This window comes from Lontra canadensis, unplaced genomic scaffold (genome assembly GCF_010015895.1).
Source record: "Lontra canadensis isolate GAN:19392208 unplaced genomic scaffold, GSC_riverotter_1.0 scaffold40, whole genome shotgun sequence".
Lineage (NCBI taxonomy): Eukaryota > Metazoa > Chordata > Mammalia > Carnivora > Mustelidae > Lontra > Lontra canadensis.
Window position 1 is genome coordinate 2,748,464 of NW_022631034.1, and position 7,771 is coordinate 2,756,234.

The following is a 7,771-nucleotide window of genomic DNA, read 5'->3' on the forward strand; positions in this document are numbered from 1 at the left end:
GATGATTCTTTGACATGGGAGATAAGCTCTGGTTTATTATTTCCATTTCCTGTACCCTTAGCTTCTGGCTTGATAGCATCTTACTGCTGGGGTGCCTCTTGGGAGAAGTTCCTGCAAACAGAGGCTGAAACTCAACTCCTTTTGAGGTGTCTACTTGGTTCGGCCTTAACACTATGAGTGCAGTTTCATTGTTTCATCTTTTAGCCTTGTCTTCTTTCTCTCTTCCCAGCTCATGGTTACCCAGTGGTAGAGTCTGTTGGTTCCCAATTGGGAACAAAATGTTTTTCTCCTTTTTGGTAGAAATCCTACTATTGTAAAAGGGATTTTTATGAAGCTGCCCGTTCCCAGTGGATTTCAGAAGGAGAAGCATTCATGTAGATGTATTGGGAAAGGAAAAGAAAGTTATCTTCTCCTTGGATACTGCATGCAATTCACTCTCTCCTTCCCATCTTTTATGTGTTTTCACTGTTAGAAAAGATGATCATTGAGTGTGATAGAGAAGATTTTGGATTCTTGCCTCCCATTCGGCCTTGAAGATATGTGTGAGCCCAAGTGCTGATGAATTTCTGAGCTTATAATGTAAGAACTTTGTATGTTTTGTGTATAATTTTGAGCCTTTGCTGTAATTCTTAGAACACAGAACAAAATCTCAAACAAACCTCCTGTTATACTCCTCTAAATTTAAATACCAGAAATCTGGGACCATTATTTTCCTATTCTCATTTTATGTATTTATTTTTGTGTTTTTAAACTTTTAATTGCAGCTTAGTTAACATGTAACATATTAGTTTTAGGTATACAACAGAGTGATTTGATTTATATACATTATATATGTGCATATATAATGTATATATATAATTATATATACTTTGAAAGGGTCACCATAAGAAGTGTAGTTACCGTGTGTTAGGTACACAAAGTTATTGCAGTATTATTGACCATATTTCCTATGAAATGCCTTTCATCCCTGTGATTCAGTCAATTTATAACTTGATGTTTGTACCTCTTTATCCCCTTCACCTATTTTGCCCATTCCCTGACTCCCTCCCCTCTGGAAATTACTAGTTCTCTATATTTATGAGAATGTTTCTCTTTTGTTAATGTTTGTCTTTTAGATTCCAAAAATAAGTGAAACTGTATGATATTTGTTTTTCTCTGAGTTATTTTACTTGACATAATACTCTCTAGCCCATCTGTGTTGTCATGAATGGAAAGATTTCACCCTTTTTTAATGGCTGAGTAATATTCCATTATGTATATATGTCACATCTTTATTCATCTATTGATAGACTCTTAGGTGGCTTCCATATCTCGGCTATTGTAAGTAATGCTGCAGTAAACATAGAGATGCATTGATTTTTTCAAATTAGCGTTTTCATTTTTTCCTGTTCTCATTTTATACCTACAGTGTCTCACATAGTATCTACAAGATTGTAGGTATTCATTAAATATTTGTTGAATGAATGAAAATCCAAACAGGACACCTAGAAAAGCTGATCCTAAACTCTTTGGCACACAATAGTCAGAGAAGACATCATCTTGGAAATAGGTACCCAGAAAAATTGCTATCAACATCTTAATACTTCCAAACATATAAATTTCTTGAATTGATCCCTTTGATACCATTGTGTTTATTGTGTGCATTTCTATACTTTCATGCTTTGGTTTTGCTTTCTACCTATTAGTTAAATAATTACTTTATAAAAATTGTGGGGATGTATTTAAAACTTTACTGTGTTTCTACAGAGTTCTGCTATAATATAAATACTATGGAATGATTTCAGATCTACTCAGAATTATTAACAGGCATGGTCTAAGAAATGTCTTTATTTTTCTTCATTCTTTTCCCAGTCATCTTAAAATGATCCCCTTTGCATTTAGGTGATCTTGTTAAGAGTTTTGTACTCATTTTAAAATGATAGATTATTTTTCTAATCTTTAAAATTTCTTTACTGGAAACTTGATTTCCAAGCAAAGTATTCAAGAGAAAATCTAAATTTAAATTCAGTCTTTCAGATAAATATGAATAAAATTTAGTAAAAAGTAGTGAATACTGTTCTTAATATTTCCCTAAAAAACTTGGGAATTTTGCTGGATTCTCAAGTAGATTTACCTGAGAGATTAGCCATGAGCCATTTTAGGTACATAAGCTTGATCACTTGATATGAACAAATCCCCACATATCTTTGTTAAAAATACAAAGAAAAATAAACATAATGTTCTGTTCCAATATATTTCAATAATGTTTGGAATAGGAAAAAAGACATAACCTTTTTAAGAAGTCCTGTTTAAAAAGTTGCTCAGAGTTTACAAAGATTGTTAAAAAAAATAACTTGCACACTAAATTTATTGCACACAATAAATTGCTTGGCTATTTCAGGTTCTTCTAGGGATTGGGCTTAGTGAGGCAAGTTACCAGGGAAACCTTTTCCTCACTGGGAAAGGATAATTGTGCACTATCCATCCATGCGTAGCAAGGCTATAATCTTGCTCTACTTTTATTTCATCTAGGTTAGCCACAGAAGAACAAACATTGTAGAGACTAGATGCTAAGAATGTTGAAGGGTAATAGTAATTTTTATAACCTTAAGTTGATTATTCATATTAATAACAGTATGAATAGTAGTACTGATATTATTAATAAAAATAAACATTTATAAATCACTCTATATTTTAAAAACTGCACTCTCTTAAATAGGACTTTTTGAGACACTATTGTCACAGCCTCATCTTAGAGATGAGGAAGTTACAGTCAAGTGCATGGCCCCTGACAAATAGGAATTAAGTAGGAGCCTGAAAGTTGTACCCAGACTCTTGATGCCAGAATATTTACTTTTCACGTATCACCCATAAAGCAAATTCCCGGTTTTTCTAGTGAGAGGATGCAGAAGTAGGTTTAGCATGAATTAAAGGAAGCATAATTTTAGGATCTCTCACTTACCTGGGCTCATTCCAAAGTCTTGGGAGAGGCCCTCACAGTGTTCACATATTTTTGTAAAATTCTGTGGTATTTTTTAAAAAGTAAATCTATAATCAGTCTTTCCATTGTATCTTTACCTTTGTTGTATTTCCCCTTGTTTTGGCTTGGCATTCCAGTAGCTGTGGGTAGTTTTGGAATCTGGCTTAGAGGAAATTGATTTGGCAATACACTTGGTTTAATGAGATTTATTTATGTGATTTTATTTATGTGATTTGCATTTACTCCCCCCATAGTTAAACCATTGCCATCCATGCTGATGTAGAGATGTTTTCTAGGAATATTACTATAGCCTGTTGTGTTGACTCAATCAGGATTGAAACATAAAAATGCAGCATAGATAGTTATTTACTACCAATTTACTCATAGTACAGCTTCAGCACCTAAAATATATGAGAAGAGGAAGACAAACACAATAGTTCAGAGCCAGAAGCTAATTTGTAGAAAATTCTTCCAAGTGTCACATGAGTAAAATATAAGTAGAGAGATGGATTCTCATCAACACCTAGTCAAAATAGCTCTCTTCTTGATAGAGGTTTTCCCAAATATGACAACAATCTTAAAATTTTTCATGTCCTTACTAATGACAAATTATGAAGCTGAAAGTTAATTTAGTAAAGGAAGTTAATTAATAGAAATATGCCATCTCCTGATTTTATATTTTTGGTATTGCAACTTAATACAATTTGTAATTTTTTGTGATTTATATTTTCATTCTGAATATTTTTATTTTATTTTTTATTTAAAATTTTTTTTAAAGAATTTATTTATTTATTTGACAGAGAGAGCAAGCAGGGGCAGCAGCAGAGGGAGAGGGAGAAACAGACTCCCTGCTGAGTATCGGGCTCAATCCCAGGATTCTGGGATCATGACCTGTGTGGAAGGCAGATCCTGAACTGACTGAGCCACCCAGGTGACCCTCTGAATATTTGTATAGAGGACTTTGTATGTATAATTTTATGTAATTTTTTTTTAAAGGGGCTCCTTTTCCCCAAATTGTTTTAGATTAAGACCTCGTAAAGCTGGATCTTCCACTGAAGTATGTAAGCCCAGGAATACTTGTGGAATGAATAAAAATCTCCATGAATTGGTTTTGATACCAAAGTGATTTAATACTCTGAAATTCTGACCATAAGGAATTGGTGGATTTTCTCTTCCAAACTGGGAGATAGGAGATAGCAGACTGTCCACTGAGCAGGGAGCCTGATGTGTGGCCAGATCCTGGAACTCTGGGATCATGGCCTGGGCTGCAGGCAGATGCTTAACTGACTGAGCCACCCAGGTGCCCAAAGATTTATTATATTTCTATTCTAGTACCTGCCTAAAGCTAACTACTTGAGTTCTATAGTCAAAGATTTTCCTTCCTCTAGCAACTTAGCTTCTTACCTTCATTGGATATCAAACAGAATCTTTATTTTTAAAACCCTATGCTCATCAAGGTGATGCAAATGGATTGTTTTAGACTGGGAAGGATTCCAATGGAAGTGGTTCACTCTGGGAGAGATGTTAGACCTTAAGTTTGGGTGTCACAAATGATGGAAGGCTGTAAGGAGAGTCATCTTGTTTCCCCTAAACTCATTTTTTGGAAATGATGGTTCTTCCATAAAGCTGAGATGATTGTGACACTATAAGTTGTAGTTTGAGATACTTATTAATAGTTTCCGAAGTCCTGGAGTGCCTGGGTGCCTCAGTCAGTTAAGCATCTGCCTTTGGCTCAGGTTGTGATCCCAGGGTCTTGGGCTCTGTTCAGTGGAGAGCCTGCTTTCCCTCTCCTTCTGCCTGCTGCTTCCCCTGTTTGTGCTCTCTCTCTTTCTGTGTTTCTCTCCCCTCTGGCTCTCTCTCTCTTTCTGTGTCAAATAAATAAATAAAGTCTTAAAAAAATTAGTTTCTGAAGTACTGAGTTATCACACAGTTGATAGAAACATTAGTGTATTAAGGGGTGCTTGGATGATTGGACTGTTCACATCACAGGGGAATCATCTAGATTGAAGACCATAGTAGACTCCTTTTTCCTAATTTGCCGAACTATATAATCACACTATCTCATCACTCCAACTGAAGACTTTTGTATATATAATGACATTAAAATAGTAATTCTCAAATCATGGTAAACATTTTAGAAATACAAATTCTCAGGACTACTAATCAATAACTCTAGGGAGCAATGCCATAGAGCAAATTTATATGTATTACATATGGATTCGAAGTATATCACACAAGTGGGGAATACGAAGGTCTGCTGGGCCTCACAAAGGATGGGAAACAGAAACGGAAAAGCCATCAGGAGACAAGGCAATGACACAAACACTTTCTAGATACAGAATAGCACAGTCTGTCCTGGCTTTGCTCTGTGAATCTGAATTTTTCCTTGTTTAAAGATTTTTTCTTTTTCTGCTTCTCTATATATATGGCTAAAAAGTAACTATCCTTTTGTTCCACAAGAGCTCAGGTAGTTAACAGAGATTGATTATGAATCTGAAACCCAATTTTAGGAGAAAAATTTGATTGCCTCCATTTAGAAGTTTGGGCTGACATGATCATATGGGACAGACAGTGCCGTAAGGGGCCTTACACTGTGTGTAATGTGTCAGTTCCCGAAAAGGGGCTCATGTATCTATCTACACAGTAAACATCAGGATGCATAAGACTGAAGACTATTAATATTATGGGTTATATTTCTAGTTTTTATTAAATTTCTTGCCTACAGGTTCTTTTGTACCTTGACTAAGTCTTGTGCACATTTCCATGTGCTTGGATATATGAAAATAAATCAAGTTTGGCAAGGAAGTTAAATTTCTGCTGGAGTAAGAGATAGTTGGAAGTCTGACTTTTATACTGGGATTTTTATTGCCTGCTTAAGACATAAATTGTATTTCCTCCAAAGATCTGAAATAACAGCTTAATAAATAACTACTAATATTGCAGTTCAAGCATTTTAATTAGGCATCTTTAACTTCCACTACTGTAATAGTCAAGTAATGTATGATGCAGTGAGCCTGTTTGGTTGCAAAATTGGAAGCTTTCCAGTAACCTAAGCAACATTTCAAGTGAATTTAATTTTAACTCAGACTCTAGGTATCTAAGAATTATTTTTACTAATATCTAAAAATAATCACAGATTTGTTACACTTTTAATCTTTGTTTGGTTTCTTTATTATTAGTACACATGGTTATTTCCAAGTCTAGGTTTTTATTAATTATTTCCTTAAAGCTAATTATGGTGAATTCTCAATTCCATGCAGTAAGATGAGGTCTCTGAACCCAAAGATCTCAGGATATAAACCAGAAGTTGGCCAATGTTTTCATTTAAGGGCCAGAGTGTAAATATTTTAGGTGTTATGGACCACAAATAGTGACATAGTCTTTTCCTTCTCCTCTTCCCCATTTTCTTTCTCTTCTTCCTTCTCCTTTTGCTCCTTGTCCTCCTCTTCTTCCTTCTTTGTAACCTATTCTTAGCTCAGGGGTCATATAAAAACAGGCTGCAGGCTCAGTTTGGCCCATGAGCTATAGTTTTTGACCCATGATTATAATTCAGTAAGGAACTAGAAAATGATTGAATTTTCTGTTTTCAAAGTGTCATGAATTATCAGTCACCCTTTTGTGATCAAATTATATGATCAGATTGTGGTGCAGAAAGAGGGTAAAACATGCAGAGTAAGGGAAGGGAGAACAAATTGATAAATGACTTCAGAATTAACAATAGAGAAGATATTTATAAGCATCTCTGTTGTGCCAGATACTAAATAAGTATATGTTTTTCACTTAATCTTCCAAACCACACTGGTAGGTTTTTTAATATCCTTTATAGATAAGAAAACAGATGTGAAGAGGTAACATTACTAAATACCTTAAACTATTTGTCAAGATTCAATCTCAAGTTTGTTTGCCACATAAAACCCATCTTCTTTGTGATATACCACATTATGATGTTTCATAGAGTCAGGAATACTATATACATCACCACAGATTTGTAAATATTAAAAAAAACCCCTGTATTCTAAAAGCATCTTATAGCAGGACCTGGGTGGCATAGTCCATTAAGTGTCTATCTTGTTTCGACTCAGGTCATAAACTCGGGGTCATGAGATCAAGCCCTGCGTTGGACTCCTCGCTCAGTGTGGAGTCTGCTTGAGATTCTCCCGCTCCCTCTGCCCTGCCTCCCCCACATGGGCGCTCTCTCTCTCTCTCTCTCTTTCTAATAAATAAATAAATAAATCTTTAAAAAAAATAAAAGCCTCTTATAGAATTGCTTAAGTTTTAAAAGAATTTTACAGATATTTATTAGAGTCAATATGTGCAAATAAATTCAAACTGCTTAGCAATAACATTTCTTTAATGGTAACATATTGTTCTTTTACAATACATATAGTTTGAAAGTTCCAAAGTTCTAGTCCTAATAAATGAAATAATGCATTGCCCAAAGTGTTCATACACCTGTTCCCTTTATCCATATCAGTACACTTATAATCACAATGTATTCATGAAATATGCAAGATAAATGTGGAACTATTATTTTACTCTATTTTCTGAGGCACTGGTACATGAAGGAGCTGAAATGAACTTGCTTAGTCAGTGGTGGAACTAAGACTGTGATTAGAATTATATACATACCCTTAAGCTAATGGGTATTTTACTAGATTGCCTCTTGTGTGTTGCTTTATGTTTTAGGGAGAGCATTTTCCTTATTTCTAATGAATATACAGCTGGACCTACTTTTCTCAAATTAGCTTATCATCAAGGCTATTATTCCATAAAAGTGAATCAGATGTTACTTAAATCTAGCTTGATTATAGA